Raw genomic sequence first — 25605 nt, forward strand, 5'->3', positions numbered from 1 at the left:
TCTCTGAACTTTTGACACACACGAGAGCATTTGGCCTTCACACTGCCCCCCTGCGGTAGACACTGTGATCCCCATTTTTCAGCTGACGGAGCTGCAGTCACAGAGGTGTAGGTAGAAGAGAGGAGATTTGACCTTGGGTTATTTCTTGCATGCGTTTGTGCTAAGTCGCTTCAGTCCTGTCTGATTCTTTGTGACCCCAATGGACTGTAGCTCTCCAGGCTCCTCTGTCCATGGGATTCTCCAGGCAAAAATGCTGGAGTGGATTGCTGTGCCCGCCTTCAGGTGATTTTCCCAACCCAGGGATCGAACCCAGGTCTCCTGTGGCTCCTGCATTGAAGGGAGAAGCTTTACCACTGAGCCGCCTGGGAAAGCCTGCCCTTTGGCTTAACCACTACTCAATAATTCTGGTTCTCAGCCTGAACAATATTAGAATCACCTGCTGGGTGAGTCGGAGTTCAACCAAAGCAGCAGAACCAATCAGAGATAAATTTAAGAAATGTAGGGACTTTCCTGGCAATCTAGTGGTTAAGACTCCACACTTCCACTGCAGGGGGCACAGGTTTGATTCCGGGTCTAGGAACCAAGATCCCACAAGCTGCACGATTCAGCAAAACAAAAAAAGAAGAAGGGAGAAATGTACTGCACAGATCAACAATCATGGGGGGCTGTCTGGGAAAACCTCGTATCCATAGGGCATGGTGTCAGGAGCTTCAGGCTGGAACCCTTGGGCGTGAACTGAAGCTGTTATCCACATCAGGATTTCTTCATCCTCAGCTCTGCTCTTCACATCTTTCAGGGGACTGAACCAGGCTCACCCATAGTTAGTCTCCCTTACTAAAGGTTAACTGATGATGGACTTGAATCACATCTACAGAACATCTTCACAGCAATACCTAAGGTAATGTTGATTGAATAACTGAGGGCTGTAGCTGTCTCAGTCTAGGTTGCCATAACACAAAACTGCAGACCTGCTTCTTGACAACAGAAATTTATTTCTCACGGTTCTGAGGGATGGAAGTTCAAGTTCAGAGTGTTAGTGCCGTCAGATTCCATTGAGAGCCTGCTTCCAGGTTAGACTGCCGACTTCTCCTTATATCCTCAAGTGGCAGACAGAAAGAGACAATCTTCCTCATGTTCTGTAAGGGCACAGATTCCATTCATGAGGGCACCACCCTCATCACTCATCTAATCCTAATCCCCTCCCAAAGCCCCACCTCCTAATACCATCACATTGGAGGGTAGGATTTCAGCTTAGGAGCCCTGCGGGAACACGTGTGCATCTTCTAAGTTGCTTGTGTCCAACTCTTTGCGACCCCATGGGCTGTAGCCCACCAGACTCTTCTCTCCATGGAATTTCCCAGGCAGGAGTACTGGAGTGGGTTGCTATTTCCGTCTCCAGAGGGTCTTCCTGACCCAGGAATCAAACCTGTGTCTCTTAAGTCTCCTGGATTCGAAAGCAGGTTCTTTACCACTAGAGCCACCTGGGAAGGGGAACACATGCAGTCCTCAACGGTGGCCTGGCCAGGAGGACACGTTGAACACCACTGTACTGTGAAAGTTTTAAAAAGTAGTCTCTGGTCCTACCCTGGACCAGAAGTGGAAATGTCGGCTCATATGGTAGTCATCTCTTCCTAATAGATCAATTCCTTATAAATCAATTCAAAACCATATTCGAAAGTGCCACAAATCGTCTGAACTTCTGTCCAAGGACACTGTGCTGTCTCTCATACATGCTTTTCAATTTCCTTAAGTATGTCATTTGTCTAAAGGGCCAGTAATAGAAGTTAAGAGAATACTGCTAACAGCTTTGAGCTTCTTCCATTTCTGAAAATAACTAACCAATTTGCTCTCTTTTGAACAGGGACCCAGTTGCCACCTGGAATAGTCTTTTTCTGTCAGATTGAACTGCTTCAGTCCCCACTTCCCCATAGTATAGGGCATCTTGTATCTCTCCCTAAGACATTCCTGAAAAGAGTTGCCCAAGAATCCCAGGGTTCACTGACCTCAAAGGATCCTGTCTCACTTCAGAACAATAGGTTACGATCAGAGCCAGTCTGTGGACTTCTCTGAGAAGCCTGTGGACAGCCTATGGGCCAGAGAAGCCTATGGACAGGCTTCAGGTCCTGCCAAGTTCTTTTGCTATGAACCGTGTCCCTATGGTTCATTGACCTTGCTTTCCACTCTCAAAGAACACAAACACCATGGTGACATTTTGTTTTGAGGGAGGATAAAAGACAGGCTCAGAGTTCCATCTATCTGAAACTTAAAGCCTTCAAAGGGGAGGCCTTCCCAGCCGCACAAGATGCCCTCTTTGCTTTGGTGGCTTTACTGGGGGGTACTTTGGGCTTCAGCCAAACAATCAGCCAAAACCAGCCCCCAAATGGACCTTCCCATGGGGGCACTGTGCCCAGGTTATCATCCAGATTCAGGCTCCCCTGGAACTGGGCTTCTCGGGGACCCTGGGTGTCCTTTCCCGTCTGACCCATCTCAGTCTGTCGGAGACATTCTATCACGTTGCATTCTTGAAAGGGAAGAGGTTAGGGGATGACATCTCTTTCTTTCCCAGGTGGCACCTGGGTCCCTGTTCAAATTTACTCACATTCCTCCTAACAACTGCTTTGCATAACAAGGGATATGAGAGACAGCCGTTTAGGTCACACGTGTCCCATTATGTGACATAATGGATGACATAATTAGTGACTTAAGCCAGAGTCACCGTGAGGTGCCACTCAAGTAACCACACAGGGGCAACTGGGGTATCTACCTAGATAGATAGCTACCAGCTTCTAAAAGTCCTGCTTAGAGCTTCCCTGGAGGCTCAGTGGTAAAGAATCCGCCTGCCATTGTATGAGACACGGGAGACACGGGTTCAATCCCTGATACGGGAAGACTCTGCATGCCCGGGAGCACCTAAGCCCACACGCCGCAACTACTGAGCCTATGCGCTGGAGTCTGGGAACTGCAACTTCTGAGCCCACAGGCCCTAGAGCCCGAGCATTGCAACAAGAGAAGCCACCGCAGTGAGAGGTCCGGGCACCGTGAACAGAGCATAGCCTCTGCTCGCCACAAGAGAACAGCCCGAGCAACGAAGACCCAGCACAACCACCAATAAATAAATAAATAAAATTATAAAATAAAGTTTCCAGCCTTTAAAAAAAAAAAAAAAGTGCTGCTCAGTCAAGCTTCTAAGAACTCAGACTGTAAACTCTGAGGCAACTCAAGCTTCCCAGAGAGCGGGGGCTCTAGTCAGAATGGAGTGGGGTCACATGATGGGAGTCGGGGACTTTCACTGGCACAGGCTCTCCCCTGGCATCGTGCCCGCTGTGGTCTCTGTGCAGCAACGCTGGGAGAGTAGACCTGAGAAGCCCCACTTGTGACGGGTCGGGGGGGGTATTCCCTCAGAAGGCCAGGTGGGGGTGCGGCAGACCCAGGAAAGCGGGCCGTGGCCCCTCACTTCTCTGTCACGTTGATAAGTGGTAGATGGGGCTTGGGATGTCACACCGAGGCCACGATGGCACACCAGAAGATGGGGCCACAGCACCCACTGTCTGCTGCCATAGCTCTTCCGATGGAGAAGGAAGTGGCAGTCCACTCCAGTACTCTTGCCTGGACAATCCCACGGGTGGAGGAGCCTGGCGGGCTACAGTCCATGGCGTCAGAAAGAGTCGAACCTGACTAAGTGACTAACACACTACACAACACCATATCTCTTCCGAGGTTAATCTCAATCCTTTCCACTTTTGCCAAGGCCCGTCCTCACTTAGACCTGCAAACCCTCCTCTTGGCTTTCATTGCAAGTGCCAAATTAAAATCTCTTTCAAAGGCGTGTCTCTGGAGCAGGGGGTAACAGTGGGGCTGGAGGGGAGGAGGATAAAGGTTGAGAGGTGAGACATTGCCCTAGATGTGCATCCCAAGTCTTTGACCTGGGAGTCCCCCGTTCTCCGGTTTGGGCTCCAAGCCTCAGAGTCGCTCGCTGCTTCTGATATGGCCCGAGTGTCTGTCAAGGCCTCCTCAGGCCGGATCAAGCCCTCACCTCTGGGAGCTCCCCGCCGAGGCCCGCCGTGGTTTGCAGAGCAGATTCAGTGTTGTCTCACCAGGGACAAGTGTGTGAATTTCTTCCATCTTCCTAGGAGAGGTTTCCAAAAGTTTTCCAAGGCCCCTTTCAGCTGTGGTCTACACGCAGGAGCTGGGCACCTCTCCAGGGAGGAGCCACATTTACTTTGGCTCCTGGGCACTTCCTGTTTCGTCCCAGGCTCAGAATGTATGGATAGGGCCTTGCCGGGAGGTGTACCGCCGTAATTCTCTATGCTGTCAAGACGGTTTGGATGGAGACTGGCCACCCCAGCCATTGGGAAACTCCTATCCTCACCTCTCCCATTGGCTTTGAGGTGAGAGGGAGCTGCTCACCGAAGAATATTTGATGGTTGGATCGTAGAGGATGTTACAAATCCTCAAATTTTTCCCTCCAAAATTAGAAAAGATGTCTCACGTTCATTTTTGAAAATCTATGCGCAAGGTACATGAAAGAATGATTTTTCACAAAGCAAGAAATCAACTTTTCTCTCAGACTCATGGTTCACACAGCCTAGTGAGGCCAAATACCTGCCTGAGGCAGGAAGACTGGTTCAACTCAGAGCACGCTCCAAATGTACAAACTGAACAATTCATTGACTTTTTTATTTTTGGCAGGGGGAGGAGAGGAGGACTTGCCAGAACTCATTACTTTACCTCAGCTCCTCCCGGAAATGTGTTCATTCCGTGAGTGCCATGAAGGTGATCCTCTGTGCTACGCCCACATTATCAACTCAAGCGTCTCTTACCCATTTTTCCACTCAGGAAAACAAGGGGTCAGCGCTCAGCAGAGGTCTCGGAGGCACTCCCTCCATTAGCGTTCATCCCGGAAGCATCACCACGCCTCATCCCTGATTCTCGTCCTTCGAGATCTCCCGGGAGCCCAAGGCTGAACCGCCAGCGTCAGCGATGCTTCCCGGCATTTCATGAACCACTGGGGCAGCAGGCTGGGGGCAGCAGCTCAGAGGTCGGCGATCCTGGTACCATTTCCCCTCTTTCATCCCCCACAGTGACTTGCTCACTTCACTCTGAGGGAAGGCACCCAGAATTCATTTTAAAATTTAGGTTTGTTGTCGTTTAGTCACTCAGTCCTGTTGGACTCTTGGACTACAGCCCACCAGGCTCCTCTGTTCATGGGATGCTCCAGACAAGAATACTGGAGTAGGTTGCCATTTCCTTCTCCAGGGGATCTTCCTGACCCAGGGATCAAACCTGTGACACCTGAAAGTCTCCTGCATTGCAGGCAGATTCTTTACCCCTGAGCCACTGGCCTTCCCATGCTCTACAGGATTTTTAAAAATGTATTTATTCATTTATTTGGCTGTCCCAGGTCTTGCAGCATGCAGTGTCTTTAGTTGAGTTATGCCAACTCTTAGTTGGAGCACATGGGATCTAGTTCCCTGACCAGGTTTGGAACTTGGTCACCCTGCACTGGGCGCGCAGAGTCTTAGCCACTGGACCACCAGGGAAGCCCGTCTACGGAATTTTATAAACTGTTTTATCCTCACATTTTACATCTTGTTCTTTTTGTTAACATCGGTGGTGAGTGGAGCTGGAGGAAGATAGATTGGCCATGAGACGGGGTAGAAATTAAGTGCTAAGCAAAAAGCAAATATCATATATTAACGTATATATATGGAATCTAGGAAAATAGTATTGATGAACCTATTTTTTGGGGGGGTTATCTATCTTTTTTTTCCTTTATTTTTTATTAGTTGGAGGCTAATTACTTTACAATATTGTAGTGGTTTTTTGCCATACATTGACATGAATCAGCCATGGATTTACATGTGTTCCCCATCTTGAACCCCCTCCCACCTCCCTCCCCGTCCCATCCCTCTGGGTCGTCCCAGTGCACCAGCCCTGAGCACTTGTCTCCTGCATCCAACCTGGACTGGCAGTCTATTTCACACTTGATAATATAAATGTTTCAATAGCTAGTAGGAAGCTACTATATAACACAGGGAGGCCAGCCTGGTGCTCTGTGATGACCTAAAGGGGCAGGATGGGGGGTGGGGGGGAGGGAGGCTTCCGAAGGAGGGGATATATATATATATAATTATGGCTGATTCCCGATGTTGTATGGCAGAAACCAACACAACAATGTAAAGCAATTATCTTCCGATTAAAATTTTTTTTTGAGAACAGAAATTAATTGCCTTCTCAATGGCTGATCACAAGAAATTCGGTCCCCATTCTCTCCTTTTGATTCATTGATATCTGTGGCTTATATTTATGCAATAGGTAAACTCTGAGAAGGAAAGTAACATAGAGTTTAGAGGCTTTCATTTTAGTAATTTAAAGTAAAACATTTTGAGTGGTTTTTTTTTTTCTTTTTCTTCTCTCTCTCTCTCTCTGTGTGCAGGTGAGAGCATGTGTGTGTGTGCGCGTGCTGTGCTAAATCGTTTCAGTCATGTCCAACTGTTTAGGGCCCCAGGGGCTGTAGCCCGCCAGGCTCCTCTGTCCATGGGATTCTCCAGGCAAGAACACTGGAGTGGGTTGCTGTACCCTCCTCCAGGGGATCTTCCCGACCCAGGGATTGAACCAGTGTGTCTTAGTATGTCTCCCGCTTTGGCAGGCCAATTCTTTACCACTAGCGCCACCTGGGAAGCCCATACCTCCTTCACCTACATTCTTTTTCTCTCAGTTGTGTTGACATGTAATTGACATATACTGTGATAGTAATATTAGTTTTAAGCATACAACGTGATGACTTGGTGTATGTATACATTGAGAAATGATCACCACAAGAAGTTTAGTTAATATCCACCACGTTGCATAGTTAACAATTTTTTGAGAGAAAAATTTTAAGGGCTACTCTCTTAGCAACTTTCAAATCTTGTCAGGTGTGTGTGTGTGTGTTTGTGTGGTTTTTTTTTTTTTTTTAGTGAGGTGAACCTGCCCACCCACCTCCCTGTTTCCCCATCATCACGGTGGGCTTCTGAGCCTGTGTAGTTCCCATGAGACCCTGCAGTGCTTTGTCTGCTTGCCTGCTTATCTGCTTCTCTCGCTAGACTGAGGGCAGAGGCTGGGTTCTCAGCTTGACTTCCCAGCACAGTATCTGGCACACGCCAGGGCTCAGAGGTATTTGTTGGATGAACAGAATGCACTAGGAAAGTATGCCAGCCTCTCTTTTTTTTTTTTTCTTTTTCAAGAGACTACCCCCAGGGAGAGTGGAATTGAGCAGAACGCAAATGTGCAGCCTCTAAACATTATGAGGTCTCGCTGCCCTATCTTCTGGTTCTGGATTTCAGAACACGGGTCTATAGGCCATTGTAACACAATGAGGGCAGTCAGCCTGGTCTTGATGGTCAGCAGCCAAGTGGTCAGTGGGTCGATGGGCCCGTCCAGTACCACACTTGCAAATACACAAGCATTTCCTCCTTGACTGACTCATTTGGCCAAGGCGTGGGCAGGACCCTGGGACCATCCACCGTGGACTCTGAAGTTGGCCATTGTGTTGTTCTGTGAGCGGGCACTGTGCAGCCGCCTTGTACGGCCACATGCATTTGTGTTTTGCATGCTGCCCCGTTCGGGAGGTGGCAGCTACGGTGGGAGGAGGCGGGAGAGCAGCTGAGGCCCTCGCAATCCCACAGGAGGTATATGTGCAGCTGAGGGGCCCACGCCTGTGTCAGGGTGATAGTCTCCGTGGTGGGAGCCTCACGCATACCTGCCTGCTCTAGCAAGGTCTAGGTCAACCTCAGGTTAATGCTGGAATTACCTCTGGACAGGGCTTCTGAACTCCATGGGTCCATCAACTTGAAAAGAAGAATTATGTCCTTGGCCTTCCACTAACCTGTGGCTGAAATTTAGCTTTTTCTTCAATTATGAATGCAATGACACCACCTGTGATGTTGTCACCAACACAATTCTAGGAGTTTTCACGTCACTTCACAGGGCTTACAGATCTTCCACAATGTCCTTTCCAATCATTGGTACTTAGAAACTGTGTAACTATTAGACCCACTGGTCTATCTTGTTTTTTTGTAATTATTTTTTAGTATTTTTTTTTCCTTTTTGACTGTGCCATGTGGCATGCGGGATCTTAGTTCCCCAACCAGGGATCGAACCTGTGCCCCCTTCATTAGGAGTGCAGAGTCTTAACCACTGGGCCACCAGGGAATTCCCTTGATTCTGTTTTTAATGCACGAAGAAGAAGCACTTGTGCTACTACAGTATTCGTCAGGCTTCTCCAGAGAAACAAAACCAAGTATTTATTGTGAAGAATTGACTCATATGATTATGGAGCCTGAGAATCTGTCATCTTAAGCTAGAGACCCAGGAAATCTAAATACTACCCAGCAGTGCAGCTCTTTGAACCAAAAGACCAAGGGCATTAAGTCCCTATTGAGGTCAGGAGAAGACTGATATCAGCTCAACAGTCAGGAAGACAGTGAATCTCCCTTCCTCTGTCTCTTTTCTATTTTTGTCTCTTTTAAAGTAATAGCTAAAGGTTTAATTTCAAAATGATAGATTATAAAGAAATCACTAAAAGTAGAAAGCAATTATTCATTTATAAAAGATTCATTATAAGGTCCTTGGAAGAATAAACTCAAATTGATTTGGATGTAATCCAAATCAGAAAATTATGATTTATTGCTAACTTTTCAGGAATATGTATGCTACATGCAGTAAAGTATACCTTCAGAGGTAAATCAGTTGATGTTTTTTGATAACCTAGAAGTTAAATAAAATATAATTCTATGTATTTTAGGTTATACGTATAAAAATACTATTTTTAGAAGGTATACCCAAGCTTCACCAGCCAGCCAGAAGAGTTGATGACACCCAACAATGTTAAGGACACCTGTGAGAACAACTCTGATGTGTAGCTGCCGGCCTCTGGCCATTTCACTAGAAGAAACAAATCCATCTCAAAATTCTGTTACACATTCTTTCAATACATCTAAAAGAAGGAGGTGTGTGCCAATTATCAACATATGGTCCTTCAACTCTAAATTCACCTCTTCTGGGTTACTCAGCCAAGGAGAAGCGCATTGTAAACTTTCCTCCTTTGTTGCAGGAGTGATGCTAAATCTTGTCAGTAGAGGGCGCCAGAAGGACCACCGCCGCAGGAAGGGGTTTTGCTACTTAGCCGGCCTGAGTCTTTTCTTCTTGCTCCTATTCTGCATGGCTACTAGTGACAAGGGATGGTTGAGGGGAGATGCAACGGCACTCACTGCAGCATTTCAGTGAATGAATCTATCATCCATTGGGCTGCAACCACACACTCCCCAATAATGCCTGAATTCCAGTTTGGGAAGGAGGTTTCCTGTATCCATTTCCTAAGGATGCCATAACAAAGTACACTAAACAGAATTTATCATATCAGAGTTCTGGAGGCTGGCAGTCCGAAATGACACTGTCAACGGGCTTGGTTCCTTCTGAGAGCCGAAAGAGAATCTATTCCATGCATCTGGGGGTTTGCTGGTTCTTGGGCTTCTAGAAGCATCACATGAAGTCTCAACCTTCATGTATGCTGTACTCCCCGTGTTCATGTTGGCGTCCAAATTTCCTCTTTTAATATATGACACAGTCATTTTGGTTTAGGGGTCCACTCTATTCCAGTACAGCTTTATCCTAACATTATTAATTATTAATACATCTGTAATGACCATAAAGTCATTCCAAAGAAGGTCACATTCCAAAGAAGGTCACATTCTGGGGTTTAGGACTTCAACATGTGGGTTTGGGGGACACAATTCAACCCACAACACCTCCCTTTTAAGTTTGCTCCTTCCGTCAGTATTTCCTCACTCAGCCTTAGGATATTCTACAGAGATATTTTTTGCCCCTTTATAGCTAACACTTTTGTTTTTTTTTATAACTTATTAAAGTACAGTTGATTTACAATGCTGTGTTAATTTCTGCTGACAGTGAAGTGATTCAGTCATACATATGTATATATATTCTTTTTCATGTTTTTAAAATCTTTATATTTATTTTTGGCTATGCTGGGTCTTCGTTGCTACATGCAGGCTTTTGTCTAGTTGCGGCAAGTAGGAGCTACTCTCTAGCATGGTGCTTGGGCTTCTCCTTGCAGTGGCTTCTCTGCTTTTGGAGCATGGGCTCTAGGGTGTGTTGGCTCTGTAGGTGTGGCTCAGGGGCTTAGTTGCCCCTCGCTGCATGTGGAACCTTCCTGGACCAGGGATTGAACCTGTGTCCCCTGCATTGGCCGGTGGACTTAACCACTAGACCACCAAGGAATTTCATAAAAGTCACATTTTTTTTCCTAGAAAAAAATTATTTATTTATTTGACTGCACTAGGTCTTAAATTAGTTGCAGCATACGGGGTCTTCCATCTTCATTGCGGGCATGCAAAATCTTTAGTTGCGGCTTGTGGGATCTAGTTCCATGACCAGTGATCAAACCTGGTCCCCCTGCACTGGGAGTCTTAGCCACTGGACCATCAGGGAAGTCCTTCTTTTCCACATTCTTTTCCATTATGGTTTATCATAGGATATTGAATACAGTTCCTGTGCTATACAGTAGGACCTCACTGTTTATCCATTCTACACATACTAGCTTGCACCCTGGGCTTCCCTGGCTGTCCAGTGGCTACACTTCCAGTAAAGGGGACACAGGTTCGATCTTCGGTTCAGGAACATTCCACATAGCGTGTGGTGCCACCAAAAAAAAAAAAAAAAGAATTAATAGTTTGCGTCATCGCATCCTTCTTACTAGGTAATTATTCTCTATTTAAACTTATCCTCTCTCCTGATTGAACCCTAACGGATATGAGAGCAAAGGGAACTAAGAGAGTAAGTGTCAGGATGTTGCTATTTAGTCATTAAGTTGTGTCCCCCTGTTTGAGACCCCACGGAACTTTACGTTTAATCTTTCCTTAACCTTATGAGACAGGCATTGTTATCAGGAGATTTCCCAGGTGCCGTGTTTGGGAGCGGCAGTGCTGGAACGCAAACTCAGTTGTGATTTGTTGTTTTCTGTTTTATTCCAAAGGCTGAGCGCCCTCTGCTTCACAGTGCTGCTTCCGTCCTACAGATGCCTGTGTGAACCTGTATCACAAACACAGATATACCTGCTGGCTCAGACGGTAAAGAATCTTCCTTCAATGCGGGAGGCCCGGGTTCAATCCCTGGGTCGGGAAGATCCCCAGGAGAAGGAAATGGCAACCCACTCCAGTATTCTTGCCTGGGAAATCCCATGGACAGAGGAGCTTGGTGGGCTACAGTCTCCGGGGTCACAAAGAGTCAGACACGACTGAGCGACTAACACTTATGTAAGTGTATTACTACACTCATGTACTATACCGGTTATGAAACATAAGCAAGATTTAAAAGTATGAGATGATGACAAAATAAACAATTTAAATAAATTGTTTTTACTTTATTAGTGGTGCCAAAAGCCCTTGACCTATTTCCCAACAGAAATACCATTTTTCATGAGAGCACCTTGAATATATATTTACTTCTTTTCTGAAAAATCTTGGTTTGCATTTGGTGATACGGGGACTTGAAGGTTTATTTATAAGCTTGGTCTTAATGGCAGTAGCAGCTGAAGTAGATCCTTCACCAAGATGCAAACGGAAGAAGTCATGCTTGCCTGAGTTTATGAAGTTAAGATAACCACCAGTGTCTTAGCAAGGCCAAATGGTGCCTGACAGCTATAATGATGTCCTGTCTCCTTCAAATTGCCCGAAATGAATAAATACATATAAAACTAGGGTGTATTCATGTGTTCAATGTTCAACAAATCTAAAAATATTAACTCAGTGCAAAAGTGAAAAGAAAAAGTTTCTGCTGTCTTTGCTGCTTCTCGAGGCTGATACTGAGAACAAATGAACCTGTGCACCACCTTTGTGGACACTGGCAGGATCTTCTATTTGATGTGACAGCCGACTTCCCACAGGGCAAGGGTGTGATCCAGGAGAGCAAGGCAGGAGCTGCAGGAGCCTTTCCTGACCGGCCTCCCAAGTCACACACCATTACTTTCATTTTATTCAATTTGCCGCTCGGGTTGGTGTAGGAGGGAACCACACAAGGGCACAGAACATCAGGAAGGGTGGCTCATTGGGGGCTGTTTGAGGCTGGCGACCACAGAATAAGGCTGAAAAAAGAGACAAGATGCTGAAAAAATATGTACCTCTATGACACTGGCACTAGTGGTAAAGAACCCACCTGCCAATGCAGGAGAAATAAGAGATGCGGGTTCGATCCCTGCATTGGGAAGATCCCCTGGAGGAGGGCAATGCAGCCCACTCCAGTATTCTTGCCTGGAGAATCCCATGGACAGAGGAGCCTGGAGGGCTACGGTCTATAGGGTCAGAAAGAATCGGACATGACTGAAGTGACTTAGCACACACACATGACAGCCAGAGGACAGAATCCAATTTAGCAAAGTAACAGAGAAGCCCATGGATGACTGCGTGCAGTGGGCTTAACAAATATCCAGACTGGACTGTATGAGAAGGATGGAAGTCGCGGGGAGGTAGAGGCAGTCTCCAGGAAAATAAACAGAAAAATAAAAAGAAAGGCCATCTGATGTGCTTAAGTGGTTTTATTTTATTTATTTATTTTTTTTTATTAGTTGGAGGCTAATTACTTCACAACATTTCAGTGGGTTTTGTCATACATTGATATGAATCAGCCATAGATTTACACGTATTCCCCATCCCGATCCCCCCTCCCACCTCCCTCTCCACCCGATTCCTCTGGGTCTTCCCAGTGCACCAGGCCCGAGCACTTGTCTCATGCATCCCACCTGGGCTGGTGATCTGTTTCACCATAGATAGTATACATGCTGTTCTTTTGAAATATCCCACCCTCACATTCTCCCACAGAGTTCAAAAGTCTGTTCTGTATTTCTGTGTCTCTTTTTCTGTTTTGTGTATAGGGTTATTGTTATCATCTTTCTAAATTCCATATATATGTGTTAGTATGCTGTAATGTTCTTTATCTTTCTGGCTTACTTCACTCTGTATAAGGGGCTCCAGTTTCATCCATCTCATTAGGACTGGTTCAAATGAATTCTTTTTAACGGCTGAGTAATATTCCATGGTGTATATGTACCACAGCTTCCTTATCCAGGTGATTGATATGAAAGATAAACTGAGGTATATTACAAATTTCCAGAGTTTCTTTGAGCAAGAAACATTCAGAATCTGGAAGCACAAGACAGGAAGCAGTTAGGGTCCCTCCCCTGCAGGAGCCAGGGGAGGCTTAGACGAGGTGTAGCACCAGAAAACAAAGTAATTATTTGACTATAGTTTAAAGCTGGGCTTCCCTGGTGGCTCAGACAGTAAAGAAACTACCTGCCATCCAGGAGACCTGGGTTGGAGACCTGGGTCGGGAAGATTATCGGGAGAAGGGAATGGCAACCCACTCCAGTATTCTTGCCGGGGAAATCCCATGGACAGAGGAGCTTGGCAGGCTACAGTCCATGGGGTCCCAAAGAGTGGGGCTAGACTGAGCAACTAACACTTGTCCTTCACTTAAAGCCTACTTGAGTGTTTGAGATTGGTTGTCCTTAACATTTTTGTAACCTTGAGACGTTTACAGGCTTAGATTTTGGGTTGCTTATGTAGGCTGCCATAGTATTGTGATTCACCAAAATGTTTGTTCAGGTTTTTCCTTAACATCTTATGGGAAAACACAAATGAACTTTTTGGCCAACCCAATATGAGCGCCACCTCAGTCTAACGACCTCCTTGTTTAATTAAATAATATATCAAATTATTATAAAAAATTATAGTGTATATAATTTTAATAATTACATGGGAAATTCAAGCTTTCAACATGTAGAACATTGTAAAAGGGAAAACATGACAATTATAAGTCTGGAAGAACAAAGCATTTTACAAGAAAGACAACATAATAATTGTAGGTTACTTAGGTTTTACAATGAACATTATTTCCATGAACATACTAATGTCAAAACCTTTATTCACCTAGCTAAATAAAAATGGAATATAAGTGTTGGGAAGATAGTAAGAGAGGAAGTAGGGGTAGAGAATTCAGAAGCACTAAATCTTCATCCAACATAACAGAAAACCAATAGGTAATGTCCAAGGTTTGAAAAACTCACATAAGCATACTAGTTAGAAATCTAGAATTAAATAGCAAGCAAAATGGTTAAAGAATTTAAAGGCCTTGCCTCTGGGGATCAGACCCAGGGATGGGGGAGGTAGAGGGGTGAGGCAGGGACAGCTTTTTTGTCATAAACCATTCAGTACTATTTAATTTTCTTTGCTTCTATAAAAAAAGAAGACTAACTCAAATAATATGTATAAAGTAGATGTCCTACAATCTAGGAAGCAGCATTTCTGAATTTCTACATTCACAATTTAGAATTACAAGATTTCTGGCTGCAAATATATCTGGAGAGTAAACTGCCACTGTGATGAATATAAAAACAATTTTACCATACCACATGTTGTCAATTATAGGAATTAAAAAGGATTACAATATACAAATAAATGACTACTTAGATTATCCATTAAAAATCAAATATTTTCTAATAAAAAATAAAAATAGGGACCTCCCTGGCAGTCCAGTGGTTAAGACTTTGCCTTCCAATGCACAGGGTGTGAGTTCAATACCTGCTCGGGGATGTAAGATCTCATATGCCTCACAGCCAAAAAAAAAAAAAAAAGACTCCCAAAACATAAAGCAGAGCCAATATTGTAACAAATTCAATAAAGACTTTAAAAATGGTCCACAAAAAAATCTTTTAAAAAATCCAAACATTTTCAACTCTTTCAGAAATCATTACTTTAACCCCTTGGTTGCACATTTCTTCCCTTTTCAACCTTTCTGGATGTCCTAGTCCCGTGGCCCCGGACCTCCTCAATGCCTCCTCCCCCAGGAGGAGGGGGACACCTGTGCTCCCCCGATGCTCCTCTCTCCAAGTCAGAAGAAATCTTTCCTTCTGCTCAACTCCTCTAGCACTGGATCCACACTGCATTTATGACATTTAAGCTTCTGCCTTGTATTATTTCCATCCATTTCTGGAGGACAAATTCTATATTCCCATTAGCACCTTTATCCATGTGAGTGACTTCTGCCACAGGATAACAATAACTCAGTGAAAAATTGAAATGAGGGATTATCTGAGCAGTGTTTTTGCTGCTCCTGTATAGACTCACACCTGGAATTATGTGTGTCCTTTACACCCCCCACCTCTAGATATTTCAAACTTGGCCTTTCTATTGCCTAGTTATTATAAGCAGCCAACCATCCTTATCAAAGCATAAGACAGCCTGTGGTTACTGGACAAGGAAAAGGGTGGCTTTTCAAAGTTATTACCTGGCAGCTTAGAGTTCTTAGGAATATTTCTAGGAAGTCAGAGGCTCCTGGGAAACATTTCAGTGAACACTCTGGTTGCTTGCTGGCCTTCAGTGATAAAATAAAGTCAACATGATTCCTTTATCCTAGTAACATGTCACAAAGATGAAGTAGTTGAACAGCACAGGCCTCTGCCTGGACTGTCACTTTCAATCAGATTTACCTCAGCTTGATGCAGGTATGCCTGATTGAAACACACACTGGTATAGTGTTCATACACAGTAGACAAAATGTGCATTAAAAGTTAAGATAGAACAAAGCTCAAGGAAATGTCTTGTTTGCTCTGTGTTGGCCAAAGCTCCCCTTTCCTTTAGAGACCCTGATGGCCTGCACCCTCTCCCTTGTGCCTGGGATATTGTATGAGAGGCTCAGAATTGAGTGCATTGAGGTCAGGTCTCTAAGGACACACCCTAGGACTCCCCAGGTTGGGTGTCAAGGACAGTTCACTAGAATAAAGGGGAAGAATACTAGAACTTCTGTTTGTACTTAATCTTTACATTAAAAATAATTAGCCACCACTAATATGCTATTTGAGTTGTCTCATTATCACTAAGTTGAGTTGACATTATCACTAAGTGGCGCCCAGAGGAAAGGGTTCCATAACAAGGCAGTGGGGGTGGGGGGATAGTGACAATGAACCTTATTCACTTATTCTATGGAGAATTGCCAAGGTTCTGCTGTTTGTATGTGACTATGGAAATAGCTTTCAAGATATATCACCGAATTTAACTGAGAAGTTGCCCACAGAATAGATAAGTAGGCATTAACAAGGCAAATGCAAAGGACAGCCAGAAAGTAGCAAAATGGACCCATGGTCTCAGGATGATTTGTCTATGTCATAATAATGAGATAAATAATAATGATAATACAATTATCTTATAAACAGTTGGTCAGAAAAATTCAAGAAAAGACTCAAAAGAGGGATTCACATACATTATCTCTACTAATGCATCTGAATCTAAGTGCATATTGTGCCTTGACAAGCTATTAGCTATATAAAATTTCCTGGTAGAGCAAGACATTTTCATATTGAGTACCTAGAGTATGAAGACAAACTTCTATAGCTGGTATACTGAAGGGAGTGATATTTATTTCTAGAGTTCTAAACAGTGTGCTTATGGAGCTATTTTTTAAAACCTGGATATTACTTATTGATTTTCTGTGATAGTAGGTGGAGATTTAGCACTCCTACATTCCCCACCCCTACTTCCTCTCTTGCCATCCTCCCAACAGTTATATCCCATTTTTAGTAAGGTCAATAAAGGTATTGATATTAGTGTGTTTTTGCAAAACCCAAGTAATCCACTTTTATCATTTTTTATTCTGGAGATGTTTGTTTTCTTGGAGTTATAATTGTTTTGCTTTCTATATACTGAGACAATTTTTCCCCATCAGATTATTTATATGTCAACTAATTTTTTTTGTTCAAGCATATCAATGGTGTATCATTTTATTATTGTTGTTTTACCTGGAGACCCCCTCTCCAAATACTCTCCATTCTTCACATACAACCTGAATTGTTCTCTTCCTAAGCCATGACACTGTGTCACCCTGTTTATTAGGGGACCAGATGGAAAAGGGATTGGAGCCAGATTGTCAAGGGGCTGGTTTGTCACAATAGAGAGTTCGGATTTCATTAAGTTATTGGAAAATCATAAGTAGTGAGAAGATGAAATCCACCTGATAGAGTCCTTGCACCAGAGTCACCTGGGGTCAAAAAGATCATGTTTATCCTGAAGTTCAGCTCTCAGATAAAGGCTGTCCTCCCTTGAAACTCCCATCCATACACTTAGGCTACAAAAACTTAAACACTAGTCACAAATATGGAGTTGAGGCAGTTAATATGGGAGGAAAACAATCTCTGATAAAATGTTGAGGATAAAAAAATGTTCAATATCACAGAAATTCATAGTTCAGGCCACTGTAAATCTCTGAACTTCTCTATGCATTTAACACTTACCCAAATCTGCGTTAGAACAAACATTTATTTAAAATGCAAACTTTGAAGTTAAAAATAAAGCTGACTGGAATCATTACAGAGAGATTACGATGACAATATGAATTTCAAAGGGCAGCAAAAACAGGAGCAAATTTGTTCTGATGGCTACACTACAGCAGGCAGAACACACCAAGTCACCCCTCCATCTTCCCCCTTCAATGGACCCTCCTCACCTGCTTTTGTCCTCTTCTATGCTTCTTCATCTGTGTTATTAAAATTATATTATCATAACTTCTTACTGTCTTATGGTATTTTGTAATTTTCCAGTGGTTTCACAAATATCCTATTATGCCTTTTCAGTGGCATAATTTCCATTTTTATAGGTTAAAAAAAAAAAAACAGCTAAGAGAGGTTTAATGGCTTGTTGAGTATCCACTAGGTGGTCAGCAACCTCAACAGCTAGAAGAATGCAATTTTCCACCTGACAGTAGAGTTTTACCTCTTTCCCACACAACTCCATGTCTTTTTTTCCTATCTCAATTCCAATATTTTTTTCTCCTTCCTCAACATATCTGTATCATTATAACTGAAATCTATTGCTTTTCAATTTAAAAAGTTGGTTTTCTGTTAATTAATTTTAAATAATTAAAATAACTAAAAATTATAAAAATTGATCTATATTGATAATTTATGTTAATATAATTTAAATATAAATTAAAATATGACTACAGTTTATATTTAATAAATATTCTAATAATAGTGTTTAAAGTAAAATTCTTTTTTTAGCAAGGTCATCCTTTGTACTCCCATGTGGTTCTCAACTCTTTCTCCCCACCCCACCCTGGGGGTCACGGGGTTACTGGTGAGAGGGCCTGCCAAGCCTGAAACAGAGTCCAAATGGGTCACCTAGCACCACTTACCCACGTATCTGTTTGAGGTTCCTGTGAGCCTCAGTTTCAAAACCCCTGATTTTCACATTCTGAATGGATACAAGAAATTAGGAGGGTTGACCTTAGGCATAGTTTATTCATTTTCTCAGATTTTTTGGTTTACAAAAGGTAGCCCCGTAAGATTTGTGTAAACTAAGCTAAGTGTATTTTTCATTTAACCCAATGGTTATCAACTCAACCTAGGAAAACCGCTGGAGCTTCCTGGCTGGTTTACCTACCGGCTGCTGTGGGGTTGACCCAGCCCAGCCAGCCTGGAGAGCCGATGTACTTCCGGTGGTAAAGGCGGCGCTCTCAAAGGCCGCCTAGAGGAGAGGATGGAGGAAGTTGTGACCGGTAAAGGAGCAAGGAGGTTCTATGGACATGAAGGTGAAAGTATCAGTCGTTCAGTCCTGTCTGACTTTTTTTGACCTCCTGGACTGTACCCTGTCAAGCTCCTCTGTCCCTGAAATCCTCCAAGGAAAGAATGCTGGAGTGGGTAGCCATTCCCTTCTCCAGGGGATCTTCCCAACCCAGGGATCTAAGACCGAGCCTCCCGTATTGCGGGCAGATTCTTTACCACCTCAGCCACCAGAGAAGCCCCACTGTGGACATGAGGCCCCTACTTTGAACTTTGTCGTCTTCCGAGAAGAATAAGGACTCCATTCTCTTGATGAAAATTGGTCCCAGCGGTTAAGTCATCACCACGTTCTCTCCATCCTTATTGGTTCATGTTTATTGGTTATGTTTTCCAGGGTATGGTTCCTCCCTGCCCACAAAAAATCCCAGAACACGCGGGAGGGAGTCCCGAGCGTCTCCTGGCTTCACAGAGACAGTTCTCCGTAGCAGACTGTGCCCTGTGGACCGAATCCCTAGTCACGGATTGCCCATCTGGGGTCAGTCTGGCCTAGGCACATGCTTTACTTAACGTATGGTTTCAAACAAAATGTTTAAAACTGATAGCAACAATTTAGAATGAAAAGAGTCACAGGAAATCCCGATTTTCTGTTTCTTTTGGGGGGTGGGGGGAGGAACCAAACGTATTCCTGGTAATCATGGTCCCAAATTCCTACAGGGCAGCTGTGAGGCTGGACTGGACCTGGGCCCCTCGGTTCCCCATAGACCCCCACTGACCAGCCTGGCCTCTTCGGGGCTCTTCCGGTCACCATCGGCTTAGGGTGAGCGACTCCTGCCCTAAGATTTTCCCGCAGGGCCCTCACTCCCTTCTCAGTGTAGGCTGTTTCCTTCGGTCGGCTTTGGTGGGGTGGTTCTCTGTGTTTTGGAGGTGGCCAACCACTTCTTCCCGATGACTTGCTTATCCCTGAGTGGTCACTTTCTTTCCCAACTTCCTGCGGTGTGGCCAGCTATTATCCCCCAGTGCAGGTGATACTCATCTCCCAAGCCTCTGAATAGCCCATGGCGTCTGCTATGTGGTTCCCTGACGAATCCCCGTCAAATCTAAATCCGGACCTAAACTAGCGGGGAAACTGAGGTTCTGAGCCGCAGAGCCATCCTGGGGGCAGCCTTCGCTGGAGGGCGCCGGAGCTGAGAGGGGCAGGCGCTGCCCTCCATTTACTAAAGAAAGTCACCACAAAATGTTGCTTAGCCTTCCGAGATTTGTAATTTTAAAAAAATTAAGCTCAAAAATTGGCTTTTTTTTTCCCCTTCAAGTAGGTTGAGTATATTTTACATCACTTAAAGTGTCTTCCTCTATAGTAAAAGGGATTGTTGGAGTTTCCTCAACTTTCTCCTCCCCACCCCCCAAACTAGAGCACATTTCCCAGCCTCCCTTGCAGTTAGTTGAGGTCATGTGACTGGTTTTTAGCCAATAGGATGTGACAGGAGTAAAGCCCGCCCATCCAGTTCCGGCTCATAAAATCTCTCGTGTTCTTCTCCCTTCTGGGGTGACTTTGGACGCGTGGGCTTTAAAAGAGTGCAGGTTGAAAAGAAGCCTGCTTCTGAATGAATTCTTCTGTGTGTAGCTTTTGCTAGGTTGTTGCATCCATCCTTTACCAGTAGGGGGCAAATTTATTTAATTTTTCTGCACCTCAGTTTTCCTCACCTGCAAACTGGGAATATTGATAGTAACTACTTGTTAGAGCTATTATATGAATTAATATTTGTAAATCTCCTAGGAGAGTCCTCTGCTTAAGGTGAGCACTGCATGAAGAATGTGTTGAAATATGAAAAGCTCTATAAATATTATTAGCTTTTATGGCTTTTCTAAACATTTAACATATTTTTTAAGATTACAATGAAAATTACCTTGGCTAATAGGTTTGTTCATTTGTTTGAGGATAGGATAGAACTTACAAGGTGTGGCCTAGGTGTCAGATGGATTAGCCTGGATTCAAATCTTGGCTTTGCTTCTCAGCTGAGAAGCATTAAAAAATCACTTAACCTCAGCAAGTCTCAATTTTCTCACTAACAGGGCCCTTAATACCTACATCATAGGGTTCTTGGTGGATTAATGAGACGAAGTTTGTAAAAAATTTAGTCAAGTGACTGACGCATAGTAAGTGTTCATTAAATAACTTTGCACCTTGGCAATAAGTGATTAAGAGGCCCCATGTGAGAAAAGGTTGTCCAGAACATTTGTAATTAATCTCTGAACATTTTTCTTCATTTCCACAATGAGTTGATTAAAGTGGATTTGATTTTTATTTTCAAACTTTTGTTTTAGCTGCAAAACCTTTCCTTCAAGCAAGGTCTTAGATAAATATCCAATCTAACATAGATGGAAGCAGTGGGGTAAAGGGCCGGTAGGGAGGAGAGCTTGTCTCCACCCACTGGCTCTCCCTCACATCCGCCCTCAGGATTGTCCCTGAGTCCCCTCTGTGGACTCCCAGGGTTCCTCAGTACAGTCTGATTATTTGTAGGACTTGAAGTTCTCCAAACTATTTTGTTCCAGCTCTAACATTTTATGACCCTCCACGAGCTGGCATCTGGCCATGAAGTAGAATTGAGGTTGAAATGATACGGATACAACCTGTTCCCAATGCCAAGACCTCTTCTGACTTGGCCTATTGCTTCTAATGCTGCCTCTCACACTTGCCAGTTCAACCCCCTTTCTCAGGGAATAGTCCCTCCCTTTCCACCTGCTTCTGCCACATGGAGAGAGGAGGCAGAAGCGGAGTCTAGCCTCTTCTAGGGGTATAGCCTCTAGCATCTAGTGGAGCCACGCTAAGGTCAAAGGCTGAGTTTATGACAGATACGTCCCTCAGCCAACTGCAGAGCACGGTTTTAAAACAAAATAAGCTATCTAGAGAAAAGTGAGCTGTCTCAGTACTTCTCTAGACCTACGTATTTGTGCAGCAGATGTAAACCTTCCAGTCAAAACTCCAGGTAGCCCGCTCTGACTGGCAAGGAGCAGCTCTACTTCTCTCGTATTCAGAGCAGGTCACTTGGCTGCTCAAGCCCTCCGGGGAATTCCACTTCCACTGAGATGGAATTCAAAGGCTTTTCTGTGGCTTCATCTCCCACCGCTCTCTTCCTGGCCCTTGCTGCCACAATCATAATGACGGTCTGTAGCTCCCTCCAACATGTGAAGCACCTTCTGGTCATCTCTTCCTTGCCTGAGGATGCGTTCAGATTTCTCTGTTCCCTCTACGCTAATAAGCTCTCTAATAAGCCATCAGTCTGTGATTTTTTTTTTTACCTCCTCCATAGAGTCTTCCTGAATGAATAGATAAGAGTGATGTCTCTCTGGATAGACACAGTTCTCACAAATTTACTTACATACATAAAACTGAAAGTGAAAAAAGTGGCCCCATGGACTCTAGCCCTCTAGGCTCCTCTGTCCACGGAATTCTCCAGGCAAAAATACCAGAGTGGGTAGCCATTCCCTTCTCCAGGGGATCTTCCCAACCCCGGGGTTGGACACTGGTCTCCTGCATTGCACGTCCCCTGCATTCTTTACCGTCTGAGCCACCAGGGAAGCACTATAGAGGAGGGGGGATAAAAACAAACAAACAACCTTCTTTCTGTACCCTCTTAGGTTCGTGCCTGAGGCTCTGGAAATTAAATGGACAAAAGTCAGACTAACAAGAGAAAAACAGAATTTATAAACTTGTGCAGTGCACATAACACAGGAGATGCTCAGTGATGAGTAACTCAAAGTGGTGCTTACAACCTGGGGCTTCAGAAAGAATAATAAATTGTGGAGACATGACAAGTTGAAGGAAAATGGGTTCAGGCTCTTAGAAGTGGCCAGTTGTGGGAAGGTAAATATATGGGGGAAACTAAATGGATGGTAAGGACTATTTTAGTAAGATTTGTTTTGTACGTTAGGGGCTTCCCAGGAGATGCCAGTGGTAAAGAACCCTCCTGCCAGTGCAGGAGACCTCAGAGACATGGGTTCAGTCCCTGGGTCTGGAAGATCCCCTGGAGAAGGAAATGGCAGCCCACTCCATTACTGTTCTCTGGAGAATCCCATGGACCAAGGACACTGGTGGGCTACAGTCCATGGAGTCACAAGAGTCAACGTGACTGAAGTGACTTAGCATGCATGTTATGTACATTACATCTCTGGGCTAAGAGTCTCTAATGATAAAGAGCTAGCTTAACCTGGGACTTCCCTGGTGCTTCAATGGTTACATATACACCTTCCAGTGCAGGGGATACAGGTTCTTATCCCTGGTCCACAAGGCAACCAAGCCTTCCTGCCACAGCTAGAAAAGCCCACGTGAGACAATGAAGACCCACCCAGTGCAGCCAAAAAAAAGAGAAATGAAAAGGTTATCTTGCCCTTCCTGGTACAGGGAGAGCACCTTTCTCACAAGAAATTTTATATCCTACTTTTAGGTAGAAAGGAGGTTGTAGCCCTTCCTGCATTTGCTGTGTCTCAAGTATCTTCAGCTCAAAGTAACACCTCTGCCAAAGTGGCACATTCTGATTCCCTACAGAGTAAATAAAGGTGACTAAATTTCTACCACTACTACCTCTAACTTGAACTGTTACTGTCAATGAATTCAGCTAATACTTATTAAGCATAATTTATATGCCAGTGAATTCCTATGCAGGTCATGTAGTCTATTTCATTTAATTCTTTCAAGAGCTCTGAGTGGCTCAGAGATTAAGTGAACCTGCCCACAACCACACAACTAGTAAACAGGAATACACCAGGAATCCAACTCAACTGTACATGACTGCAACTTACTCCTAGTTCTCCACAGCCTCACTACAGACAATTGTGCTGAACTCGGTTGACAAGTAGTTACCTTTACAGTGTTTGAATTTTGCTGTGCCAAGCACCCCCTAAGGCTGAGAGGCTCCCGTTATCCATCTTAACTTGTTAGCCCTGAGAGGTAAGCAAGGTCTTTACACACAATGGGCACTTAAATCCATTTGAATGATGACTCTGCTGCCTTTATAACCGTGACAGCAGTTTGGACTGGAGTCCAACACTCTAGGCTGCTCGATAAATCCCTGACGGACTGATTGCTGATGGCTTGTTTTCTTTCCTTTGCTGGGGTATTTATAGAAGAACTTTGAGCAAGCTCCAAAATGTAATACTCTCCAGAATACTTTTTGGACCTTTAAACTATGTCCTGTAAAGAGAAAAAATAGCTAGGATTTCAGATAAGTCTCAAATATCGATTTGTAAGTACCTCTCAGAGAACTCAGATATGCTTTGTTGAATCCTATATTACTCCTGTCCAATTCTACCACTAAAACAAACTACTAACATATTTAAATAAATTCTGACTGAAGTAAAAATTTTAAAAATATTTTAGTAACTTTACTGCCAAAAACAAGTTGTTGTGTTAATTCAAACTCATCTCAGAATCCAAGAATCAAAGAAATTTACAAACCATGCAGTACACTACTGTTATTTTTCAGAATAAGAGATGTAGAGAAGAGAGTACTTTTGCCTGAGATCACAAAGCTAGTCTTTGTCTTAGTTATAAGTAAGCAAGTCAGATTTGATGTCTATAATGGATTCTTTTGGATATGCTGCCCATTTCCTGAATGTATTACTTTTTTTGTGTGGTATCTTCAATACAAACACAATATACAAATGCTCAAGAAATGTTTACTGAGTTGGGCTGTGTTTCAAAAACCTGATATGTTTCTAGATATACTGTTTGCTTTTATCAGTTACTGATCCAAATAATTTTTAAAAATAAAAATGCATGCATACTGTTAAAAAAAAAAAAAGTACCAGAGTCAAATAGTCCAGGAAGACTTTGTTCAAGACTATTGCAATAGGAACATACAAGGAACATGAAGTGCTGATTTCATATGCCAGCAAGGTAATGCTCAAAATCCTTCAGGCTTCAACAGTACGTGAACTGAGAACTTCCACATGAACAAGCTGGATTTAGAAAAGGCAGAGGAACCAGAAATCAAATTGCCAACATCCAGTTGGATCACAGAAAAAGCAAGGGAGTTTCAAAACATCTATTTCTGCTTCTTTGGCTATGCTAAAACCTTTGACTGTGTGGATCACAACAAACTGTGGAAAATTCTTCAAGAGATGGGAATACCAAACCAACTTACCTGTCTCCTGAAAAACCTCTATGCAGGTCAAGAAGCAACAGTTAGAACTGGACATAGATCAGTGGACTGGTTCAAAATTGGGAAAGGAGTATGTCAAGGCTATATATTGTCACCCTGCTTATTTAACTTAAGAGCAGAGTACATCATGTGAAATGCTCGGCTGGATGAATCACAGGCTGGAATCAAGATCGCTGGGAGAAATATCAACAACCTCAGATATGCAGATGATACCACCCTATTGGCAGAAAGCAAAGAGGAACTAAAGAGACTCTTGATGAGGGTGCAAGAGGAGAGTAAAAAGGCTGGCTTAAAATTCAACATTCAAAAAACAAAGATCATGGCATCCAGTCCTATCACTTCATGGCAAATACATGGGGAAAAGGTGGAAACAGTGGTAGATTTTATTTTCTTGGGCTCCAAAATCACTGCAGATGGTGTCTACAGCCATGAAATTAAAAGACGCTTCCTCCTTGGAAGAAAAGGAGAAAACCTAGGTAGCATATTAAAAAGCAGAGACATCACTTTGCAGACAAAGGTCAGTATCATCAAAGCTATAGTTTTTCCAGTAGTCATGTACAGGTATAAGAACTGGACCATAAAGAAGGCTGAGCGCCAAAGGAAAGATGCTTTTGATCTGTGGTGCTGGAGAAGACTCTTGAGAGTCTCTTGACAGCAAGGAAATCAAACCAGTCAATCCTAAAGGAAAGCAGTCCTGAATATTCATTGGAAGGACTGATGCTGACGCTGAAGCTCCAATACTTTGACCACCTGATGTGAAGAATTGACGCATTGGAAAAGACCCTGATGCTGGGAAAGATTGAGGGCAGGAGGAGAAGGGGGAAAGAGAAGATGAGGTGGTTGGAT

The sequence above is a fragment of the Cervus canadensis genome, chromosome 33 (assembly GCF_019320065.1).
Source record: "Cervus canadensis isolate Bull #8, Minnesota chromosome 33, ASM1932006v1, whole genome shotgun sequence".
Classification (NCBI taxonomy): domain Eukaryota; kingdom Metazoa; phylum Chordata; class Mammalia; order Artiodactyla; family Cervidae; genus Cervus; species Cervus canadensis.